The sequence below is a fragment of the Colobus angolensis genome, unplaced genomic scaffold (genome assembly GCF_000951035.1).
Source record: "Colobus angolensis palliatus isolate OR3802 unplaced genomic scaffold, Cang.pa_1.0 Scaffold197, whole genome shotgun sequence".
Classification (NCBI taxonomy): domain Eukaryota; kingdom Metazoa; phylum Chordata; class Mammalia; order Primates; family Cercopithecidae; genus Colobus; species Colobus angolensis.
Window position 1 is genome coordinate 515,996 of NW_012115121.1, and position 23,930 is coordinate 539,925.

At 38.5% G+C, this 23,930-nt stretch overlaps 1 protein-coding gene across 1 annotated transcript in view; it reads left to right on the forward strand.

Annotated features, from left to right (window-relative positions):
- Positions 1-4,988: 4,988 nt before the first annotated feature.
- The window catches only part of FNDC3B (fibronectin type III domain containing 3B), a 311,196-nt gene continuing 292,254 nt past the window's right edge, over positions 4,989-23,930 (forward strand). Inside the window, exons 1-2 of the mRNA XM_011940990.1 lie at positions 4,989-5,018; positions 15,563-15,567. The gene's annotated coding sequence lies outside the window, so the exon portion shown is untranslated. The remainder of the gene's footprint in view (positions 5,019-15,562; positions 15,568-23,930) is intronic.

Sequence of the window (23,930 nt, forward strand, 5' to 3'; positions counted from 1 at the left end):
AGCTTGGGGCCAGGCGTGGTGGTTCACACCTGTATTCCCAGCACTTTGGGAGGCTGAGGCAGGAGGATCACTTGAGGCCAGAAGTTTGAGACTGGCCTGGGCAACATAATGAGGTGACGTCTCTACAATAAATTAAAAATTAACTGGGTATGGTGGCAGACACCTGTATTCCCAGCTCCCTGGGAGGCTAAGGTAGGAGATTTGCTTGACCTCAGGAGGTAGAGGCTGCAGTGAGCCATGATCCTGCCACTGCACTTCAGCCTGGACGACAGAGCAAGACCTGGTCTTTAAAAAATAATAAAGTAAAAATCTCTGGATCCCTTTTAATATAAAGAACAAATGGTATATGCTTCCAAGGGTATGTTGGAAAATTGGCAATTTCAAGCCATGTTTAATGTGGAAATGTGACTCATATTTTGTTATTATATGGATAAATTAAATTGTACAATTAGTCCTTTAGACTCATGAATTGCCTATTTGATTATGTGACTCTTTATATAAAAATTGGGCTAAGTTCTTATTTAAGGGAACTATGTAAGTGAAATGCTAATAACATTTCTTATTTTCATATAATCTTTATAAAATTGGGATTTCACATAATCTCATTAGGAGAGTTGAATTAAGTTGTTAGAACAGAGTTATCCAAAAGGCATTCTCTAGTGAACATTAGATCTTAAAAATTTGTGTGTTCAGAAACGTTTGGTCTTGGGGAGAGATTCTCAGTGTATATTATTAAAAGTTCTTTCAAGTGTAGTGTTAAAGAATTTCTAACTCTTCAGCTCAGAGTTTCTCAAGCTTGATAGAAGTTTTCTACAGAAGATGTATTAGCATGTAGCAGAGTATTTTTCCTATGTCACATACCTTAGAAATTTTCACCTGGATAGATTTATTAAAAAACAGACACCACATGTAGTGAGTTCCTGGCTTCATGTGGTTTCTCGCTTTTCCTCACCTTTATAGTTCCATTTCTCCCAGGCCACTGCCGGAGATGGAAGGAAGCTGCATGCTCAAAACAGTGTAGATTCCAAACAGAATGAGAAGGATAATTTTGAGTCATCTTTCTTTTGTTTAGAAAATAAATATACCTTTTTTGAAAATAATTGATTCCCTATTTTTAGGTAATGTACTTCTAGTTAAGGCACATAACTTACCTTGCCTGTATTATAAACTATCATCTTGATGGAAGCCATCTTTTTCTTCTGCTATTGCTCTTTTAGAGACCTGCTGTTATTCACATAGATAATACGTGTTTTCTCTGTGAGCCGTAGTACTTGCCAGGTTTGGGACTTCTCACATAGAGGCTAATATAATAGGGAAAGACAGTGGGATAATTAACATTTTGGAATTTGATAAGTAAGAGTGAGTGCATATGTGTGTGGGCGTTAAAAGAGCTTATAACTTGGTTAGATTTCATTTCTAAACTTAGGTGGAAAATATGCTTAGAAATTTGAAGTGATTTGAGAAGCAAGAGATCTTATCCTGCCATTAATCAGTGGTGTAACCTCTGAAAAATAAGGGATGGAATAGATAATCTCAGAGGTGCTGCTGATTAAAAAACATTTTTTTTTCAAATTTCATTGCAAATTTTAAATCCTGATGTTGCATTTTTAAAACTTGTATAGGTTGTAACATGCTGGAAATGAAATCAAACCCTCACTGGGGAAAAAATTAATGCTGATGTAAAAATATGATTTAGAATCTTTGGTATTTGCCAAGGGCTATAAGAATTAAATGGTTCTCCATTTGTGATCTTTCTGTAGCACTTGAAGGCTGATAGAGAATTTGAGAGCCCTAGCTCTAGATCTCCAAGTAATTGGAGATCTCTAAATAATTAGAAATCTACGAGAGAATATAGTCCACATTAGCAACAAATGAGAATGTAGTATATTACCACTTTGGTTCATGGATCTTGAAGCTTTTATCATTCATCACCTCAGCCATTCGGTTTTTTCAGAGTAAGTAGTATGCTTAGAACCAGGAAATTGCTTGCCACATCTTGTTCCTGGAAAAGCTGACAGCCTAAAAATGCTTATCATTCAAGGTGTGACCTAAATGAGTGTTGTACAGCTATTGTAATTTTTCTGTTAAGTTATGTGGCTAAACAAGGTACTTTCTAGGGAAAATTTCTTCCAAGTAGGCCTTTATTTATGACTTTAATCCCAAATTAGCAAAACTGCTGTACTGGTACCACAGAATTTCATATTAGAAGGGAATTTGCAGGTAGTCTAGTCCAACCTTTTTATGTCGCAAATAAATGTAGACTGAGAAACCTAATCCATGCAGCTAGCATACGTAACAGAACTGAAACTCTCCAACTTCAGAGGTGCCTCCTCTTTTCTGTTACTGTTGTTCCTCAGAAAACTTGTGCAGGTGGGCGCTCGGTGCTTTTTTCTAACCAGTGGATGGCAAGTATGTGACGTGCATCTCCCATATCCTTAATCCCATCACCTTGACAGCCATCTCTGATTATCACTGAGTGAGGGCAGCGAATGTTTCTCAACTCTGCACTCGAGGCAGGCACCAAGGTCAACTGGAGTGGGCATATGAGAAGAAACCTAGGGCTGTGACACAAAACAAAACAAAACAAACAAAAAGAAAGGTAGGGAGCTGGAGAAGGACTTGTGCTTAGGAACACAGAAATAGTTCTTGGTGGGAACAGGATAATCCAAGTTTCCTGCCTCTGCAGAGCAGTATTCTTTATCACTTTACTTGCTCATGGAGTGGGATAGGGTTGTGAAAATGAACTGACATGACACCCTTTCAGTTTTTTCTTAGTACTTCGGATCCAGCTCACAAAACTAAATTATTCTTTACCTTGTGTGATCTGAGTGCTGAAGATAATACAGATTGAGCATCCGCAATTTGAAAATCCAAAATGCTCCAAAATCTGAAACTTTTTGACGACAGGATGCCACAGTGGAAAATTCCACACCCAACCTCATGTGACTGGTTGCAGCCAAAACTTTGTTTCATGTACAATATTATTTAGAATATTGTATAAAATTATCTTCAGGTTATGTGTATAAGGGTGTATGTGAAACAGAAATTTCATGTTTAGACTTGGGTCCCATCCCCAAGATATCTGTATATGATACCTCGTATTATGTATATGCAGATATTCCAAAATCTAAAATTCAGATCTGAAATCTGAAACACCTAGGGTCCCAAGCATTTCAGGTGAGGAATACTGAACCTATATAACCACTTTTCATCCCAGTAATTTCTTCATTGCCTGTGAAGAGTTTGGGAAATAAGTAAAACAAGGATGGGCTTGGGGAAGTGGTAGAGAGAAGGAGTAGAATATAATAAAACTATTCTGAAGTACTTGGGAAAATATTTTTTAAGGAGTAATTGTTATAGATATAAGTATGTCTTATCTGTAAAACACAGCAGGGAGGATTTCCACCTGGCAGTGCTGTTGAAGTTTTAGCTGTATTTAAATTTCTTGTTGCAAATGCTTCTTTTCATACATTTAGAGGGGCCTTTTTTCTCCAATTACTTGAAATTACCAAGGTTTTGCTCTACCTATATAATTTTAAAATGTGAAAAGAGGCAGTACATGCGGAAGAAAAGGTAGGTATTTTCTCTTAATTTGCAGATATATGAAAAAATATGATTAGAAATTATAGAAGTCAGAATTTTAAAAGTAGATTTACGGATGAGCATTGTAGTATCAAGCACTTTGTAGTTTCCTAGTGTTCTGAAAAGTGTGTGTGTATATACTGCGTGTGTTTGTGTATGTGTGTGTATATGTGTATGCATGCATGTTTGTGTATGTTTGCTTTGGAGCATCTTAATTTTAGCTTTATGAAGTAACTTTGTCACTACAGTTGCTAAACATATAAGAATACATATTCTTTTAACAGAATACATCTGTTAAATATGCTGCAAAAATTATCTTCAAAAGTGGCTTTTATTTGTAGGAAGTACCTCTTAACATACATTTTCATATGGAATTTGTATTTAGTCATCTTGATGAGTAGTCACTAAAGAGAAATGGTCAAAATTGTGTAGCTTCTAGTAATGTTACAGTGCCCTGACTTTTTATTGGGGTGTGTGTGTGTGTGTGTGTGTGTGTCAGGGAGGTGACGGGGTAGGGGAGTGCTATAACGGATGGCTTTAGATTGCCTCAAATAAGGTTGTAAATTTGATTATGAGTCAGTTATCTGTGTTCATTTCATGACCATGCATGGGGCCTCTAATCTTAGTTTCTCTCAAATGCTGTCATAAAGCCATCATTACAGATAGAAAAAACAATGCACATTTCAAGTGTTTAAGATAGTGGTTGATAGTATCACCTTGGAGTAGAAGAAAGCAAACCTCCTATGTCAAACAGAGCAGCACAGAATGCCAGGTCTCTCCATGCAAAAGCTCTGTATGGACACCTCAGCAAACCTGGAGATCCAGGAAGAGATGCAAGCTAAAGGATTGACTTTTGGAGGATCAGTTAAGGAGTGCATCAAATGCCTGAGGCCCTGTCATATGCTGGACTCGACCTTGTGTTAGGTATACATTTTCTGAGCCTTAACAAAAAGATTCTTCTGTAAGTTATTGAGCTTCCCCACACATTAAGTGGGGGAGCAAATTGCTCAATGCACATTATTGTATGGATATAAAACGTGGACTGAATGGAGGAAAGGCTGTTTGCCTGGAGTCTTTCTTGAGTCTCTCTCAGAGAGGCTCATAATTTCAGGTAAGAGAGAAAGTCTAGTCATTACCCAGTCCATCATCTTCCTTTCATGCATGAGGATAGGAAGACCCCAAGGGTTCTCTGTAGAGGTTATTGTGAACCATAGTAATCTTGATGTAGCTTTAAGTAGCAAGACCTAGACAGAACTGTGGGTGTTCTGGAAAAGAGGAGAGAGTAGCAAGAGCAAAAGCTCAGCAGCGGTCTCTGTGCTCCCCAGCATCAGGACACTGGTCACATGGGAGGGTTGTGTAGGGCAGAGTAGGAAATACATTAGATTTTTTTGTTTTGTTTTGTTTATACAGTGTCTCACTCTATTGCCAAGGCTGGAGTGCAGTGGCATGATAATGGCTCACTGCAACCTCTGTCTCCTGGGCTCAAGTGATTCTCCCACCTCAGCCTCCTGAGTAGCTGAGACTACAGGTGTGCACCACCACACCTGACTGCTTTTTTATTTTTTGTAGAGATGGTGCCTTTCTATGTTGTCCAGGCTGGTCTCGATCTACTGGGCTCAAGTGATCCTCCCACCTTGGCCTCCCAAAGTGCTAGGATTACAGGCATGAGCCACCACGCCTGGCCAGAATCTTTTTTTGAGACAGGATTGTTGCTCTCTTGCCCAGGGTGAAGTACAGTGGCATAATCATAGCTTACTACATCCTTGAACTCCTGGGCTCAAATGATCCTCTCACCTCAGTATCCCCACCACACCTAGCTAATTTTTAAATATTTTAGAGAGAGGGTCTCTTGCTGTGTTGCCCAGGCTGGTCTCGAATTCCAGGCCTCAGGCTGTGCTCCCTCTTCAGCCTCCCAAAGTGCTGGGATTACAGGCGTGAGCCACTGCACCTGGATGGAAATACACTGATATAGCCTTTAAGGTTCAGAAAAGATCAAAGGCAGTGTTAACTTTAGTGTACTCAGGAATCTTCTGGAGAACTTAGTGAAATGGCACATCCCCTGCTCTTTCTGTTCAAAGGGAGGATATCTAGGCCTGCCTTCAGAGATTCTGGTTTAGTAGATCTAAGTGAGAATTGAAGGATCTGGATTTTTAAACAGCTTTATTGAGAGATATTTCACATGTCATACAGCTCATGCATTTAAGGTGTAAAATTTAATGTTTTTAGCATATTCATGGTGTTGTGCAACCACCACCACTAGCAAATTCTAGAACGTCGGCATTGTGCAACCACTACCACTAGCAACTTCTAGAACATTTTTTGTCCCTTCTAAAAGAAACCTGATAGCCATTGGCAGTCGCTTCCCACCGTCAACTCCAGCCCCAAGCAACCACCAGTCTGCTTTCTGTCTCTAAACATTTGCCTATTCTGGACGTTTCATATAAAGGGAATCGTACATCATGTGGCCTTCTCTAACTGGCCTTTTCCACTTTGCATAATATTTTCAGGGCTCATCTATGTTGTAGTATGTATCAGTATTTTATTCCTTTTTAAGGAATGTATCCACTCTATGCATCCATAAAATGGGTACATTTTTGTGTGTCCATTCTTCTGTTGGATGGTTTCTCCTTTTTGAGCTATTTGAGTAATGCTGCTGTGAATATTTGTGAGGAATCTGCGTTTTTAAACAAGCACCTCACTTGATTCTGTGCTGATAGTTCCTGCATGTATCTGGAGAAACTCTAACCTGAATGGTTAGTGTTGTAGAATGACTCCCCTACAATGCCAAGTCCTCCGTTCCCCATCTCTTATGGGTGCTTCTGGTTGAAAAATCACTGGTCTGTGAGCGAGTGTGGAGTGGCTTAGTGAAAGTGAGGTTCCAGAACTAAATTATATGGTCTGCATGCGCAGGGTAGAGTGGACAGAAGGGAGATGACAGCGACAGTAGGCAGGGTAAATGGGTCCTGTACTTTTTCAGAATCTAGAAGTGACTTGACTATTCCTGAACTAGGGTGCTGCTGCTGGTGGTGATGATGGAAAGGAAGGGTCAGAGGTAACAGACTTTATCAAAGGAATACTCTCTTCAGTAATGGTGATTTTAAAATACTCAGCAATTTTTGTTTTTCATCGACTCAGACACAGTTCTGTCTAATTCCCACCTTATCTATTCCTATCATCCTGTTGTTCCAAATAAATGTATTTTTACCAACTGTTTGAGAGAGGAAATCCTGGGATAATTAGCTGAAGGATACAGTGTAATAAAAAAAATACCAAGTTTTGATATTTTGAAGCCTCTGATCTACTAGGGATAGATACAGTACAAGCCTGAGTTAGAGCTGAACTTCTCGAAGTTCTTTTTCAGACTTGGAATTCTGTGATATATTCTGAAACTGAAAATGGCTTCTAGGAGGTTGACAGTCCCCACCACCACTGCCCATTGGTGCCGCTGGGCCTAGAGTGAAGGGCCTAGAACAGCTTACACTTTTTCTGAGAGCTATAGCACAGCTTTAGAAGAGAGATTGTCATAGCCAGTGACCCATATCAGGTACTCATAGAGAGGGGTTTTGTTTAATAGGATTACCCTTGACTAGATATGCATGATCTGTTTCACATTTTTCCGTTAGATTATTTGACACAGATGTGATCAGGTTGCCCTTAAGATGCTCTTTGTTCTGTGTATTATTTTTCCCCTCTCCTAATACAAGCATCATTAAAAAAAATCTTGGAGCATTGATAAATGAAAAGATTCTTCTTTCTACCTACTTTATCAAAATCACTATGAACACTTTGGTGTATGTTCTTCTAGACTCTTTTCTTTGTGGAAAAAAAAAACCATATACCTAGTTTTGCAGAGTATCACAGTGTACACTTCCTTGTTAACCTGTTATTTCCCCCTACAAACAGTATGTTGTGAGCACCTTCCTATGTTAGCAGATTGATTTCTACAGCATTTACAATTGGCTGCAGAGTCTTGCATTGTATGGATAAAATAGCTTCCAACTTTTCACTATTTCAGACTGTGATGTATGTTTTCATACACTGTTCTAAAATATCTTAAGCCACATCTTGCCAGTCTGGTTCTCTGTTAATTTTACTGGTAACAATACAACCTAGATGCTCAGGGTTAAGTATTCTGGGGCAAAGTGCCATTGAACTTGGTTGCTGGTACATACATTCATTCTGCTCATTGGTTGGGATAGGTTTATGGTTGTGAAATAGATGCTACAGACAGTTAACATAAAACATCCTGTAGCTCTCAGAAGATAGAGAATACACCCTTTAACTTTCAGAAACTTGCGTACATGTAAACGTAGAAATAAGGAATTGCATTTTTATTCATGGAATCCAGACTTCATAATGGATTTAAATAATTCTGTTTAAAATATGTGCACACAATCTAAAAGCATTTTGTCATTGTAACCTAAATTCATATAAAAAGAAATTGTGCTTCTGAGTGCCCAGTGGACATACCTGTTGTATCATCTGTTTTTCTGGTTTATTCCCATCTTTCTGCCAGAGTCCAGGACCTCAGAGAATTCTGCCATCTTCTCTGAAGTAAAATGTGATTTAGGAACCAACTTGCTTATTTTTTAAAGTAATGAGTATTATTGTTATGTATCAAAAATAAATAGGCAGATTGATTATAATCTGTAGCTCTCTAACTCTAAATTTCAAATAGAAAAGCAAGATTGAGAGGAAATATATCATCATTTTAACAGTGGCTATTTTTGAGTAGTGAGATTATGAACAATTAAACTTTCTTCTTGCTTTTCTGTATTTTCAGATTTCTAGAGTGAACATGTATTATACGCTGTAATGCATAGGAATGTGGGAAAGAAAATATGGGCCAAATATTTTTAAAACGTATGGGATGAGGGCGGGTGGGCTGGAAAGAACTCATAAAGATAAGAGTGGGTAGTTACTTTTCCACTGTTAAAGAATGAGGCTTGCCAGCTCCTAGGGAAATCTCCGGCCCCACCCTGTACTTTTCAAGCAAGAGCTTTTGAAGTCTTTTGTGCTAGTTAGAGACTAGCATAGTTAGTAGAGCTAAGTAAGTATGTAACAGATTCTATTATTAGGTTTATCTTTGCTGATTCCCATTGGATTGACAGAGAGTTCTCCACCCAGTAAGTTTGATTTATTTTGGCAGTTGGAAGAGGATTTTATGGAGCACTTGTTATCTAAAAAAAGTAAGGCTGTGGAACCTGCTTCCCCTACCCCCTCTTTTTTAGCTGTTTGGGTTGGTCCTAGTGAGCATGCCTAATCTTGGGATTACTCAGCAAGCATGACCTTAGGGCTGGTTTTGTAAATGTTACCAAATCTATTACTTAACCACAGATGTTCTTCCATTGTTGTGTCCCACAGCCAGAGTTGAATGGTGATGATTAGTTCTGTGAGACTTGGGTAAAACCTGTCTTCTTTAGGTCTTTTTGTATGTGGTGGTTTGAAAGTATTTCCTCACAAAAGTTTAAACAATCACATGGTGCAAAAGTAAATAGAATTACATGGTTTTTTTAAAAAGTTAACTTGTATCGTTATAAAAATTATAGATGCTCATTGTAGAATATTTTTTAAAATGTCGCAAGTTCAAAAGAAAAATGTAACTGATTTGTTATAATGTTATATATAGGTTAAGCATTAACATTTTGGTTCTATTTCATTTCAGTCTTTTAAAAAATTCTGTGTACATATATAATCTGACTGTGTAACTTGCACTAAGCATTGTATTGTGAACATTTCCTCATAGTCTGGTTTACTTTTTCTGTGTTGTAAAAGCGACTTCCTGACACTAGTAAATGGTATTATTTATGATGGGCATGGATACACATATCTTTTATTTTACAGCAGCTGCCTTAAGTAGACTTCCAATAAACCCTTGAGATGTATGTATTACTCGTGATATTCTTTATTATTATGCCCAAATTGATAGAGTAGTAGAACTGGCAGGAGCATTGGTCATGGAATTCAGTCCTTTAATTTGAGAAATGATCCTTTGAGCTAGAGCTGCAGGAATTTTTTTTTTTTTTTAAGAAATGAGAAAAATAAGCCAGAAGAGTTGCCCTTTGCCCAATATTATTAAATTATTTAATGGCCTTAAGATAATCACTGTTGGTAGCAGCTGCCTCCTTTCTTGTCCAGGCTGGGAAGTTGGGTTATTGAGAATTCAATTAACACATTTTTTTAAAGAACCAGGTTGTACTTCCTTACATACTCAAGTATGGAGGAAAAAGTCAAACTGAGGCTAGTAGTTTAGTATTGAATTGCCAAAATCTATTTATTAATTTCATTTTTCATTTACCAGTTGATTTGATGGCATGTGTAAGCAGTCACCATTGTCTTGATTTCCTGCATGTACCTGTACAGAAGTCATTGTTAACGTGATACTACTGACAGTACATGCTTTTCTAGTTGAGGAGTTAACATAATAGTTTTTTGGCTTTGCAGTTAAACACAGTGGTCGGTATTTAAGGTATTTAAGGAATCAGTATTTAAGGAACTGGTATTTAAGGAATCAGTGGAGTCATGAAGTAATATTTGAGGTTTTGATTTTTTAAAATTTGCACATTAAATATTAACACCTTTCAGTTGGCTTTGAAAAAACAGTAGATTCTTGGGAGTACTTTCCAGAATATTTGAGAAAAACAATTACGGCTTAGTATTTTTTTTTTTTTAAGAAAAACAAAGCAATACCCTGGGAGATTATCTAGAAAAATGAAATGGAATTGTTGAGTTTCCCTTTCACCTTGGGAAGAACTCAGGGGAATGGTTGTGAACAACACTGGCTTTGTTGACCCTGAAGTGTAGGCAGTTAGGGCCTGTGAACGTGGCATTTATAGTGGTCCACCGTCCTTACTGCCTTGGAAAATTCTTTCTGGAATGGCAGAGGTGCTCTTTGTAAGGCGTGCTTCCTGTGTGAGTACCTATTGTGGAGTCCTCGGTTGAATGGGAGGTTTGTGAGAAGTGGTTTCCCACCAGCACACAATGCTGCCTCTCGGCAATGTAAATACACATTCCACTCAGGGTCAGGCTAACAGTGACTGGCTAGAGCAAACGCCTTTGCAAAAAAAAGATATTTTGGAGTTCCATTTATTTATAGTGGCCAGTGGAAAATTAATATGCTTGTTAAATCTATTTTTAAAAATGAAAGGGAAGTCTCTCATCTAACTGTTTGCTGAATGCAAATCAATTAGCTGTGGCATATTTTGATTTTGCTAATTTGTTGCTCTAGGAAATGAATTTCAATGTCCTACTAATTCCTTTGTCTATATTTGAAACTTGAGGTTCTCATTTTAAAAGTTCCCTTTATGCCTCGGAAGACTACTTTTGGGTTCTTTGATGAAAGGCATAAATAAATGAATGACCCTAGAAAATACTAGATCAAATCATGGCGGGACTTAAAATGGGCTCATTGAGCAGTAAATGAAGGTCTAGAGATCAGAGCAGATAGGATTCTTCCTTGAGAATGGCAATACAATATTATTTGTCGTTACTTCCCTAGTGTTTGATCATTTGCTTTGTATCTGGGGCATGAGTCTGATTACAGGAAAGATTGGATGGGAATCCCCATCTAACAGGCCTGGATTCAAGTCCCCACCTCCACTATACTCTGCTAACAGCCCCAGCAGGAAGTACCTGGCCCCCAACATCAGTTTCCTTAGCCCTCCAGCCTGCTGCTTTTCTGCTCTCATGATTTACCAAATGAATTTGCCTCACAAATGTTCTGTAATGAGTGTGGCATAAAGTCCTGGAGAGAGACATCTGTGATAGAATTAGAATACCTCTTAATTTGGATTTATTGGTTCTTTCTTCAGACCCTGTCAGGTGAACTGTAGTTGCATAATAGAAAGTGTAAAGGAGGGACAGCAATCTGTTTTTTTACGTTTTTACATATAACTTGTTTGTGTGGAGCAGCAACTCTCAAAATGTCGTTTAGGGGACCCTTGGGTACTCTTAAGACCCTCTTGGGGGTTCATAACATCAAAGCCATTAATAATCCTAAAATGTTACTTGCATTTTTCATTCTCCTGCTTCTTTGAGTTTACAGGTGACATTAACTGAAAAATATTTTGTGTGTGTCTTTTGTGTTCATCATGTAAGGAGTACTAAAGTTGAATTGGAGAACATGCCTTTTGTACCAAAGCTGAAATTTAAAAAGATTTTTCTGGAAAAATTAAAAAACCCATTAATGAATTCCTTAATTTAGAATTTGCATACTTCAGCACAAAAGAGTGTCTTGCACAGAGGAAAACCTAAATAGGTATTTCTTAAATAAATGGGTGTAGCTGCCTACTTTTTCTTAACAAATTGTATTAGTATAAATTAATGTCATTGTTCACAGGCAGTGTTTGGAACATAGGCAAAGCACGATGCTTTCAAACACTAAAATTCACCTATTTGTGTATAAGCCATATATATACCAATTATCATTCTTATCTATTAATTAAAACAAATCTCCTTAATTCTCTGGTGTGCGACATCTGTCGAAAGAAAATATTTTCTCTAGAGAATTTTGCATTTTTATGTTTTCAAAACGTTTATCTGAATTAGTAATGTGACTGTATACATGTTTTATATTAAAATTTTATCATAATGAGCTAATCTGAAATAGTAAATAGGTACTCCCTTACACGGTGTGTCTTTGCACCTGCTAATTTGTTTCTTTGTTAACTGTTGTCATTTCATGTGAAACATGAAATGTTTCGGTCTCTTCTGAGCTCTAAGTAACACCTGGTATTTGCTTTATGTTCAGTCACATTAAGTGAAAAACAAAACTGCTTATGAGAATGTCATTAAATGTAATATTTCTCAAGAAACAACTTGCCTTTAGGAAATACAAAACAGTTCTAAACTGATTTTCAGTGTATCAGACACTGAAAATCCATCCCCCCAACCATGCAGGAGTGAGAATCAGATAATTTTTTGAAAAAAATATTTGAACCAATATCTACAATGACTTATGTCAGAAATCCTTGAAATATATATTTAAGTATAAATAGGAACTGTCAGTGGTGTTTAATGGTACAGGTTCTTTTCCTTATAATGAATGTTTTATAACATCTATTCAATTAAACAAAACTGAGCGTGTAAAATAAACATGATTGAATTCTATACAAGATGATTAAAGAAAAAATTTTAGTATTCTCCTGGCTGATCAGAAATGAAGGTTAAGGCATGGGGTATGTTTTGAAGACAAATTCACCTTCTATAACACCTGTCAGATTTCCAAGTCTAGAAAAGAGGCCACAGCTGGGAAACCAAATTTAGACATTGGGGCTTATCTCAGATGAAAGGTTTTGTAGAGCATGGAGGTCTGTTGACTTTGAGTGGTATTTCGTCAGAAGTGTCCAATGCGGATTCGTTTTTAGTTAATCGAGTATAACATTTCATTGTAATGCCGTTTAACCTTATGCCTTTATTTCTAGAACTCTAGAATTCTAGTACAGTGCCACCACAAAGTGGGTACACAGTAAATAATCTGGTTAACACAATGGTTGATTACCTTTTTTCAAGTTCTTTTGTTTGATGTCATTTTAGAGGGTACTTTTCAGCTAAGTCCTTTGTTTGTAATATTGTGATTATTAAAGGGAGAAACCGTCAACCTGCTTTACACTTATTTTACAGTAGTTACTTAAAACTAATAGACTCTTGCCGGGCGCGGTGGCTCAAGCCTGTAATCCCAGCACTTTGGGAGGCCGAGACGGGCGGATCACGAGGTCAGGAGATCCAGACCATCCTGGCTAACACGGTGAAACCCCGTCTCTACGAAAAATACAAAAACTAGCCGGGCGAGGTGGCGGGCGCCTGTAGTCCCAGCTACTCGGGAGGCTGAGGCAGGAGAATGGCGTAAACCCGGGAGGCGGAGCTTGCAGTGAGCTGAGATCCGGCCACTGCACTCCAGCCCGGGCGACAGAGCGAGACTCTGCCTCAAAAAACAAAACAAAACCAAACCAAACAAAAAACCTAATAGACTCTTGAAACCGTTTGTACCAAAGATATTACTCCAGCAGTCTCCTCATCAATAACTTCTGCCCTTCTTTGGAAATAATTTTGCTTTTGTGTTTAATCACGGCACATTTCATTAAAATCACCATGGAAGACATAACTTTAGCAATTTATAATTTGGTTTCTGCTAGTTTTTTTTTTTTCTCCTCTAATTTTAAACCATCTAGGCTAAATGGTAGTATAATAGATTTGCTTAATCTTCTTTAAGCTACTTTAAAATGCGCTCTAAAAATTAGTAAGTCTGTATTTTGGTAAGGAAGCACCAAAAACTCAGTTGTAGCCTTTGTGGAGGGGAACCAAGCACTCCTTAGGAGGGAGATGTGCTCTCGTGGGTTGTCTTTGAAAGTTATCTTTTGATACCTTTTCTGTTTTGTACCATATGCTTGTTTTATCTAGTCTTTAAAACTCACTAACCTATATATAAATTTTAACCAGCTCTTCTACTTGGGTTTTGTTGTCAGATTCTTAGATGTTACAGTTAGCTCGCTAAGAGCATGGACTTTTTATTTTCACTTTCTGAGTCTCTTTGTTAGCCTTAGTTGTTATATTTGTAAATGGACAATACCAACTACTTCATAGGATGTTTTGATGCTAGGTAAGAATTAGTGTGCAGGTGCCCCAAACAGTGCCTTTGTCCCAGCAGGCTGAAATAGCAGCTTCAGAACTCTTCCTCTACATCTTTCCAGAAAGCAATCAGTTGTTGGGTGCTTGCAACACATTTTTTTTTTTCTTCTATTCAAGGGGGTTATGCATGTCTCTTAGGTGCCCAAATTGATGCACAAATGTGAATTTGATTTGTAACAGATCTCTACAAATAGAATAATAACATACGTTTTGGATCTTATTAAAGGGCTATCTGGAAGTCATGTGCTTAAGCAACCATATCATTCACATTATACATAAAGAAACTAAGACACAGACAGCTTATATAGGAAAACCTGAACCACAGTCCTGAAAAGCAGGGGGACCTGTCAAAGTGCTGTGGGGTGCCAGGCAGGTGTAGTGCCCAAGGGCTGGGCAAGGGCTGGGTAAAGCGTGAGCTTCTGGCACTTGGGAGGAGGAGCATGTATTCTGACTTTCTGTCTCTTTCCACCTCCCCATGCAGATTAGAATTAGACTTCCTCAAGGGGCTTTAGAAGTGATGTTTTTCATTATCTGACTACAGTTCTGTAGAGTTTTCTCTCACTGTCTATTAGAAACATACATAAAATTTCAAATTTCACTGAAAATGTATATTTTCAGTTATTCCCATGTTTGGATGTGACAAGGTTAGCTTGGGTATGTGTGAGAATAAGGGCTCATAGCTTTCGCATGTTTCCTTGTAGATACTTGACTGTCATCATTGGGATGTCTGGGTGTGAGATGCATTGTGATATGAGTGTGCCTGGAATCTAAGTGTTCTAATAAAAATGGTTAATTACGTCTGCAAGCTTATGTAAATACCACTTAAAAACAACGAACAAAGCAAACGAACCTTTGGTTGGTAAACTTTTTTGTAGATAAGCCCCCTTTCCCTTTTAGTTAATATTTGCAAAACTGAGCTGTTATTTATGTGAGGATGTAGATCTGAGGTCAAGAGATTGTGTATATATAGTGATGTAATTTTTGTCCATTTAGTTTTTATGTTTCTGTAAAGATTTGGGGCATGTTGGGCTGCTATGGAAGCAACCTCCATATTAATAGGGGGTGATGGAAGCAGCTTCAAATTACATGTAATTTTTACTCATAATCCTTATATATGTGGATTTTTCTCCCCCAGAAGATACTGCTTTCCCGTACATTAGATTTGAATTCAGACATGACTCTGCTTTGCCAAATTTAAAATTATGCCAAGACAAAAATGTTTAGAAAGCATCTATGGATTCTTGAAGGCAGGGACTGTGCATTAGGGACATCTATCCCCTTTTTGCACTTAAGAGCACAGTGGATGGTCCCTTTTGGCTTGTTGGTTGAACCTAGTATTTATTTTAATCTGGAGTGGTGGTGTTTTTAATCTAAAAAACTCAGTTTCACAGGATTTCTCTGTGGATTTAAATGCTCCCAACTAAATCTTTTATGCTTATAATTGGATGTAAAATGCAAGAATGTTTTTAAGGTTAAGAACTTTTTCAGACAACTGTGATTTTACTTCGCTAATGAACACATATCAGACAAGAAGGCAAATTCCAGACTGTGCCTCAACCAACCAGCTGGGCACATACCTCCAGGTACTGCTCATGTCTCAAGAGGTTTTTCTGCATGAACAATTATCACCACTCCTTCTTTCCTTCAAGTGGCAAGCCATGGCAAGAGTCTTTCTTGCACAGCCGTATAGAACTCAGCTGTAAAATTAGATTTTATTGGCATAAAAACACAGTGATTATCAGCACTGTGTGCTCAATACATTCTTTTCTCAACATTTTACGTAGATTCTTCCTTTTATGCAGAAGGCTCAAGCTATACTTAAATGAGGGAAACAGGTTTTTAGAAGTTTTTTTAGTGTGTCTCTTTTTTTTAAGCTTTAGTGTAATCAATATTAGGTATGCATGGTAAGCAGTTGGTATTGAAGGGAGGAAACATACTCCCTTAAGATCAGAAAGGAACCTTAAGGGCATATTATAGATTTATAATATTGTCATTTCGTAAGAGAGGAAATTAATTGCTGAAGTTCAGAGCTAATTATTTTATTGACAAATCCCAGATTAGAGCTCATATTTTCCAATACTCAGTGCTGGGGCCTGTCCACTATAGTGTTTTTTATTTATTTATTTATTTTAAGCTATTTTTAGCAGAGGGGCTGCGAAAAATTCTAATAACAGTTCTTAGTCCCTCTCCATATCCTTTTTTTTTGTGCTACTTAATTTGATTTTTTAAAAAGCAAGGGGGAATGTTTGCCTGAAGTGTACAGGAGGGATTAGCTCAAGGAAAAGCACTAAAACCACCTCTAGGTTTCTCCTGTCCGATGGCAGTGTCCCACATCAGGTTCATAATGACCACATGCTAATTCCACATGGGCAGAGCCAATGCCAAGGCACTGGTGTGGTGTTACTGGGAAGAGAAGGAAAAGCCATATTCTCACAGTAGCAGGGAAGTGGTCAAAACAGTCCGGTGTGTGTTGATACATGAGCAGATTCCCCAGAATTTCAGAGGTAAAGAAGATCACGTAGTGTTCTATTTTGTTTTAATGAGATTTTTTTCTTTCTGTTGACGCTGTTGGTGTTTCCATAGTTATTATCAGAAAGCAGTCTCTGGTTTTGCTGAAAGGCTAGAAATGACAACTATTTTCAGAGTTTCTAGGTCGTGAAACCTCAGTCAACCTTTCAAAGCCAGCATTGATCAGGAAGGAAAGAGGGTTTTCTAATGAGGAAAATAAAATAGTAAATCATACTTTGACATTCCATTAGTTGTAAGAATGTGTGCAACTGACTGTCTTGCTTTGCTCTCTCTCTCTCCCTCTTTTTTCTAAGTTTTGCTAATAATAAAACTTAGGAAGTACACATTTAGGAAGTTGTCTGTCCTTGTGACTGATGGCATTTATACATAAAGGCCACCCATATGGGGGGAGGTTCATGAATGCAGTTTTTCTTTTCTTTTTTCTGTGGTATATGATTCTGTATCAAATTTTAACTTCTCTAGATGTTTGTTTATCTTTTTTTTTTTACTACAGTCAAGGCACAAACCAATGTAAATCAGCTGCACAAATGTTGGTCATAATAAATTTTTATTAGGTTTAGGTTTTATATTGGAAGCCATTTAGAAACTAGTCTTATAATCATTCATAAAACATTAGCTATTTTATTGTTTTACAAGAGTTATATATAGTATAGTAATTTCTTGGTCACCTCCCAAACCCCTCTTTTTCCAAACACAATATAGCAAAGTTGTATTTTCTGTGATTCAGTAAGTCAGATTGCATTTTGAGTATTCATGTGGTTTCCCCCACCCCGCCGAATCAGAAATATTTTTTTCCCATTATTATTATTAAAAAAAACCAAAACACAGACGGGGTTTCGCCATGTTACACACGCGGGTCTTGAACTTCTGAGCTCAAGCAGTCCCCCTGCCTCGGCCTCCCAAAGTGCTGGGATTACCATGCCCGGCCATTCCCTTATTACCGTTATACAAATGGCCAGGATGTTTCACTGCTGTATTTTCTGAAACTTGACCCACCATAGATTCTCACTATTAGAAGTCAGTGGGTATTTTTAGTAGAGAAGGACATTTTCATGAATTGAGCTGATTTTACCTAATGTGTCTGTGACAATGTATTTTTCAGGCTACAGAACAAACGTGTAGCAGAGCAAAATGATTACGTGTTGTTATGTTTAAAGTGTGTGAAGGTGATTGGTTAATCTGTGCTGGAAAAGACACTAGCTTTATGGAGTACATGGAATCACAGTTAACTATAGTGGTATAAATTCTGATATTATTTTCAAGTTGCTTTATGGGTCCTTGTATTTGATGGGTTTTGAATTGGAGTATGGAAGTAAAAAGTTAAAACCGAACACATACATTCTACTTACTTGTTATATTACTCCATCAACCTTTTTTTTTTTTAAAAAAAGAGACAAGGTCTTGCTATGTTGCCCAGGCTGGACTCAAACTACCTGGGCTGAAGCCATCATCTTGCCTCAGCCTCCTGAGAAGCTAGGACTACAGGTATGCACCACCATGCCCAGTTTTCCATTGACTTTTTAAACACTGCTCCAGGATAGTCAAAGTTAGTGGGAGGCCTCATTAGGGTGCTAGTGAAGTGAGCCTGGGAGCCTCAGCCTGGCTTGTAATTGAACTCAGGGAATCAACTCCTCTCATCCAGCCTGGCCCAGCGGGTTTGGTTCTGATGGGTATACTTTGTTCCTTTTGGTACTGTTATGTTTCTTTTTCTCTTGTCATTTGAAATTAATTTGCGTACTGTACTGCTAACTCACATCTTGAATTAATGTAAGGAAATTTCGGTCATTGGCCCACAGAGTGAAGACCAGGACATTTTGTTACTAATTTGAAGGCCAGTTTCACAGACTTAAAAACTCTCCCAGCAGTAATTAGGGCTTTGGCTTTGTTTTAAGTTAGACATTCTTCCTAGTATATAATTGCTTTGGCCTTTGCAGGTGGGCCTGCAGTTCTCTTCTGTGAATTGCTGTTTTTCGTGAATTTGGCCAGTATGTTTCTTAGTATAGGCTGAGACCAAAGTACCATGGAAAATCTTTTTTAACTTGGAAAAGAGGAAGCAAAATAAGAAGAAAAAGGAATAAGCTAGTTGCCTAGAGAAATGCAGAAACTGAAGATCTTCTGTAATATTCTTTTAAAGTAAAGTTTCTTTCAAAGCTTTGAGGACATAATTGGGTGGAATTAAATGTCTTACTAATAGTGAGGATCTGTTCATTCTGTTTCCAGAGTGTCCTGCTCCAAACCCTGCATTTGAGCTCAGGGGTTGTTGGAAATGCTGGGTCTTGCTAGAAGTTAATCTCAAGTGGCCACGTGGCAGCCTTTCCCTGTCAATCAAAAGAATAGAACTAGCTGGGCGTGAAGCACTTGTGGTTTTAGTGTTATGTGTGGTTAGGGGGAGAGGTTGTGAGGGCCTGTGGTTATTACCAAATTCTTTGAAATGGAAGTATGGGTACAAACAAAATAAAGAATAGGAGAGAAACCCTGGTGCTCTGTGTAGGGGAAAGAGAAGTCCATAGGATTCGACAAATAAATGCCTTGTAGTAGAGATGATCTAGTTTCTGTTTTTTTCTTACTAGTTTTGCAGTGCATTTCTTCATTTGTAAAGGGTAATTGATTTCAAGAATGGATTCATTATCACATCTCTGTGGTGTGTTGGGGGACAGTGTGGATGTGGTATAGCCTTGACCAAAATGCCTGAGACCTGTGATAGATTTGGCCAGCTCAGATACACATCTGTCTAGGGAAGAAGGAACCCAGACCAAGAAAATAAGTGTTTAGTCAGGGTGGTTTCTACTGAGCCTTTTTGACTGAGATGAAAATGAGTTATAGTGCAGTTACCGAGAGATCACACATCTGGCCTGCTCAGCTACCTTCACAGCTGACAATCAGCTGGTGGTGAAAAGGAAGCCTGCACAAAGCACACAGGGAACTTCCAAAACTGTATTCAGGGACTCCTCCTCTCCGTGTGTGTATGTAACTGACAATCTGGCTGCCCAGCCCAAAGAAAATTTAAGACAGCAAATTTAGGAAAAGGCGCTGAGACTGGAGGGAGTGTGGTTAATGACGAAAAGAGAAAGAAAGAAACATTACAATTAAGCATAAGAACTTATTGGGAGGCTGAGGCGGGTGGATCACAAGGTCAGGAGTTCTAGACCAGCCTGGCCAACATAGTGAAACCCTGTCTCTGCAAAAATACAAAAAGTAGTTGGGCATGTTGGCACATGTTTGTAGTCCCAGCTACTTGGGAGTCTGAGGCAGGAGAATAGCTTGAACCCAGGCGGTGGAGTTTGTGGTGAGCTGAGATCACGCCACTGCACTCCATCCTGGGCAACAGAGCGAGACTCTGTCTCGATAAAAACAAAACAAGAAACAAAAAACTTAAGTAGGGGTGGGGTGATAATAGCTCTGTATATGTAAGGTCAAAATGTTTCCGTAACATCCTCATCCATCACTTTATGACTGAACACAGTATTCTTATAAACTGTCCTGAAATCCCTAATAAAAAAGCCATGGCCAGCCTGCTCTTTAATGAAGAACATGTGTAATTTCCATTCAGAATCATTACAAACAAATAGAGTAAGCTTTGGTTCTTAAAGTTAACTGTATGGATGAAAGCCTTCCACATCCATTGCTTCCTCTTTTAATTCCATTGAAAAGCTTTGTCGGCTCTCGTCAGATAGGTATTCCCAAGGTTTCCTCATAGCTGAGTTGAGCCACCCTGTTGAGAGTTAAAAGTCCACATGTAGTTTTGTCTCAGTGACTGGTTAAAACTGAGGAGGTTTACTTTTGGGTTGCTGTCACCATGGAGTGATGACTGCTCATGACAAGCCTTCCCAGGCCTCCTGGCCCGACCTAACCTGCTTTAACTGTTGATGGCTTTGCAGTGTGGTTTTCCCAGTTCACAACCTGAATCAGTGACTTTCTATTAGGAACACTCACTACATTTCCCTTTTCATGCCTGGGGAATAACCAGAAAGATACTGCTGTGAAGCCTGAGGTTTATGCTTTCCTGCTTTTATACTTTTCCTCCTTGCCTTGTCTCTAGTCTATTTTCTATGGAGCATGAACTAAGTTGTTTCTATTCTATGATCACTTTAAGGGACAGCTTGGCAGGCAGTTGCCTTTTAAGTAGTTGGGCAGTTCCTTGCCTCGAAATAATTCATTTCTTTGTATGTCTCTTGCATTCTAGGCAAATAAAAGTATTCTCTGTGTGTGCATGGAGCATAGAAATGGGGATTTAAACATCGTTGGCTGCATGTAGGCCCCATCTAACTGAATCTGTTACCTTATATTCTTGTCAGGAAAGTCTGGTTTATCTGGTGAAACTGTTGGGGATTACAAAGAAGGCCTTGGATTCTAGCAAGCTGGTGGCTGAGGGAGAAGATCAGCAACGTTGGTTATGGCTGAGTGAGACTGGTGGGGTTCACAGTGGCCTTTATTCACTTTATTCTTCTGTTTTCTCCATGATTAACGGTGTGACTGTTGGGTGGAGTTGAAGCTTAGGAGTGTATGATGTTTATATGTTCCCACTGTATCTTTCTCAGGAGTGTTTGTACCTACAGCTCCCTGTTTCCCCTTCCTCCACTCCCCTCCCAGTCATTTCTAGTAACCACTGAACACTGTGTGGGTGGAAAGTCCATCATGTAGTACAGCAAAATTTTCAGGCATCTCACCTAAAGTTGCCTGTGAAGTTTTCAGAAGCAAATATAACGATCTCCTTGTGCCAGTGGACTTCTTTGGTTTCTTTTGGGGGTAAAATCCCTTATGAAAAGAGATGGTTTTGCACATCTGTGTCAGTCCCCATACTCTTCTATCCTACTTCTGCAAGGCCTTTGTAGGCCTGGGTCCGCGGGATCCATCTACCTTATCCCACACTTGCAGAACCTGGAGTTAATGTCCTGCTTAGGACTGACACCTGTGCTGTTTAGCGGGCTTGGATTGGTATGTCTCATTGACAGCAGTCCTATTAATTAACACAATGCCTACCAGAAGGTTAGAATCGTTAGTGTTAGATGTGTTGTTGGTGTTGAGCCATTCTTCAGTGCTAGAGACAGGAGACCAGGAATGGCTAAATTTTGTACCAGATCACAACTGTCTTCTCAGTCCAGCCTCCCCACTCCCCCCACAGGACTCACACAACAAACAATGAGAAATAGGAACGAAACAGCACAATAATTGGATATGAGCTGCAAACCCAAGTGTTAAAAACTTTGGTTAGATGGGTTGGGACACATGGAGTATAGAGAGCTTCAGCCCAAAGCAGGTCCTAAGGATCTCCCTCCTCCCATGTCAACTCTCTAAACCTGTATCATTATTTACTATACACTGGCCTAATAGAAGGACCCATGGAGGCTGAAAGGACCTAGGGGGAGGCCCTGAAATGGGTTTACTCCTGTTGCCTTGTTGGATAAGAGAGAAGAGCTTCTATCTTTAGTTAGACTCACCTGTGAGATGTCAGAACTATGCCAAGCGGGAGAGGGCTTTGGCACTCACTAATGTAGCAGAGGAGACACAGAGCCACAGTCTGCACCACAGCCTCAATAGCGAGTGCCCAAGGAGGAGGAAAGAAGAGGTGAAAGTGCTTCTCCACTTTTAGATACTTATACTCAGACCCCTTAATGTAAATTAATGCCCTGTTAATCCAACCTGCCATTTTGAAGAAACATTGAATAAGACATCATACTTAGCACTTTGAGAGGCTGAGGCAGGTGGATCACCTGAGGTCATGTCAGGAGTTCAAGACCGGCCTGGCCAACACGGCAAAACCCTGTCTCTACTAAAAATATGAAAATTAGCCGGGCAGAGTGGCACGCGCCTGTAATCCCAGCTACTTAGGAGGCTGAGGCAGGAGAATCGCTTGAACCTGGGAGGTGGAGGTTGCAGTGAACTGAGATCATGCCACTGCACTCCAGCCTGGGCAACACAGTGAGACTCCATTAAAAAAAAAAAAAAAAGATAGGCCAGTGTAGTATCACCAATTTGAGAAAATAGCCATTTTTCTCTCATGCATTATTAGTAAGATAAAGTATATTAGGAATGAAATTGAAATAGACATTAGATTTCTTCTCCATCATTTGACCTATTTATAGTTCAAACAATTAAGTCGTGATAGTGTCAACGGGGACTATCTTAGTTTTAATTGTAAAAGAATCTGTTTTCTTTCATGAGGATAAACTATTAGGCTTTGGGCTTGGTACTTTTATTTGCTTAGGAACTGAGTAATTGCCTCATAAAACAGCATGATGGTACTATTAACACCAAATTATAAGACCTGTTATTATAGAATTTGCTTTTCTGGTTGGGATAAGACTTCGTTTTTTTGTTGCTTAAAACAATTAGTTTCTCCAAATGGGTGTATAATAAACAGATAAAATTTTGCCTATTTAAAATAAAAAAGTTTATAATCTCTTGGGTGGCTTTTATATATCTTTTGATACTTCCAAGGGAGGGCTTTTTTTGGGTGGGATGGAAGGAGGAGACATATATTTAACGTTTAGAGTGGAGGTATTTAAGAATGAGAAAAAATATTTTATTTCTGTCATATCTACCTGAGACATATTTGAGGCAATTGTTTAAAAATTTGCCCCATTATTTTGTCTGATTTGAATATTAGGCATTAAAGGGTTCATTGACCAAACGTCCTTGAATTTGAAATTTTGGGGACTCTATTATGAATGATAAATTTAACAGTGGGCTATATGGCAGTTGTTCCTCAGATCATTTAAAATTGTGTGAGAGTGTCTGTGTGTATTTATATTTGTTTATTTCTCCTTTGTCCATCTTTGCCAAATATTTTAGCCATAATTGAAGAATATGTAAACACTTCTTAAGGAACAAGTTATAATTGTAAATAGGAATTTACTGTTATTTTCCTTCTATTGTATTGCAAAGCTAAATGACGGTGGCAAATACCATTATGGGATGAAAGTAGGCTTTGTGTTATTTTGAAAATGTGTATGAATTTCATTAGAATAAATGGAATAAACAGAATAGAAACAATGGAATCTACCTTTAAGCCTGACTGCACAAGTTTCCCTGGATATATCTGAGATACAGGCAAGTTATGTTCACATGGCCACTTAGAGATTCTGGTCTTTTGTCTCCTAGTTGAGGCTATTTCTTTGCCTTTGTTCTACCCCTCTTTGGGGCCTGACATAGTAATACAGGGCTCTCAGATTAGAATAACTTAGGTTTCATGA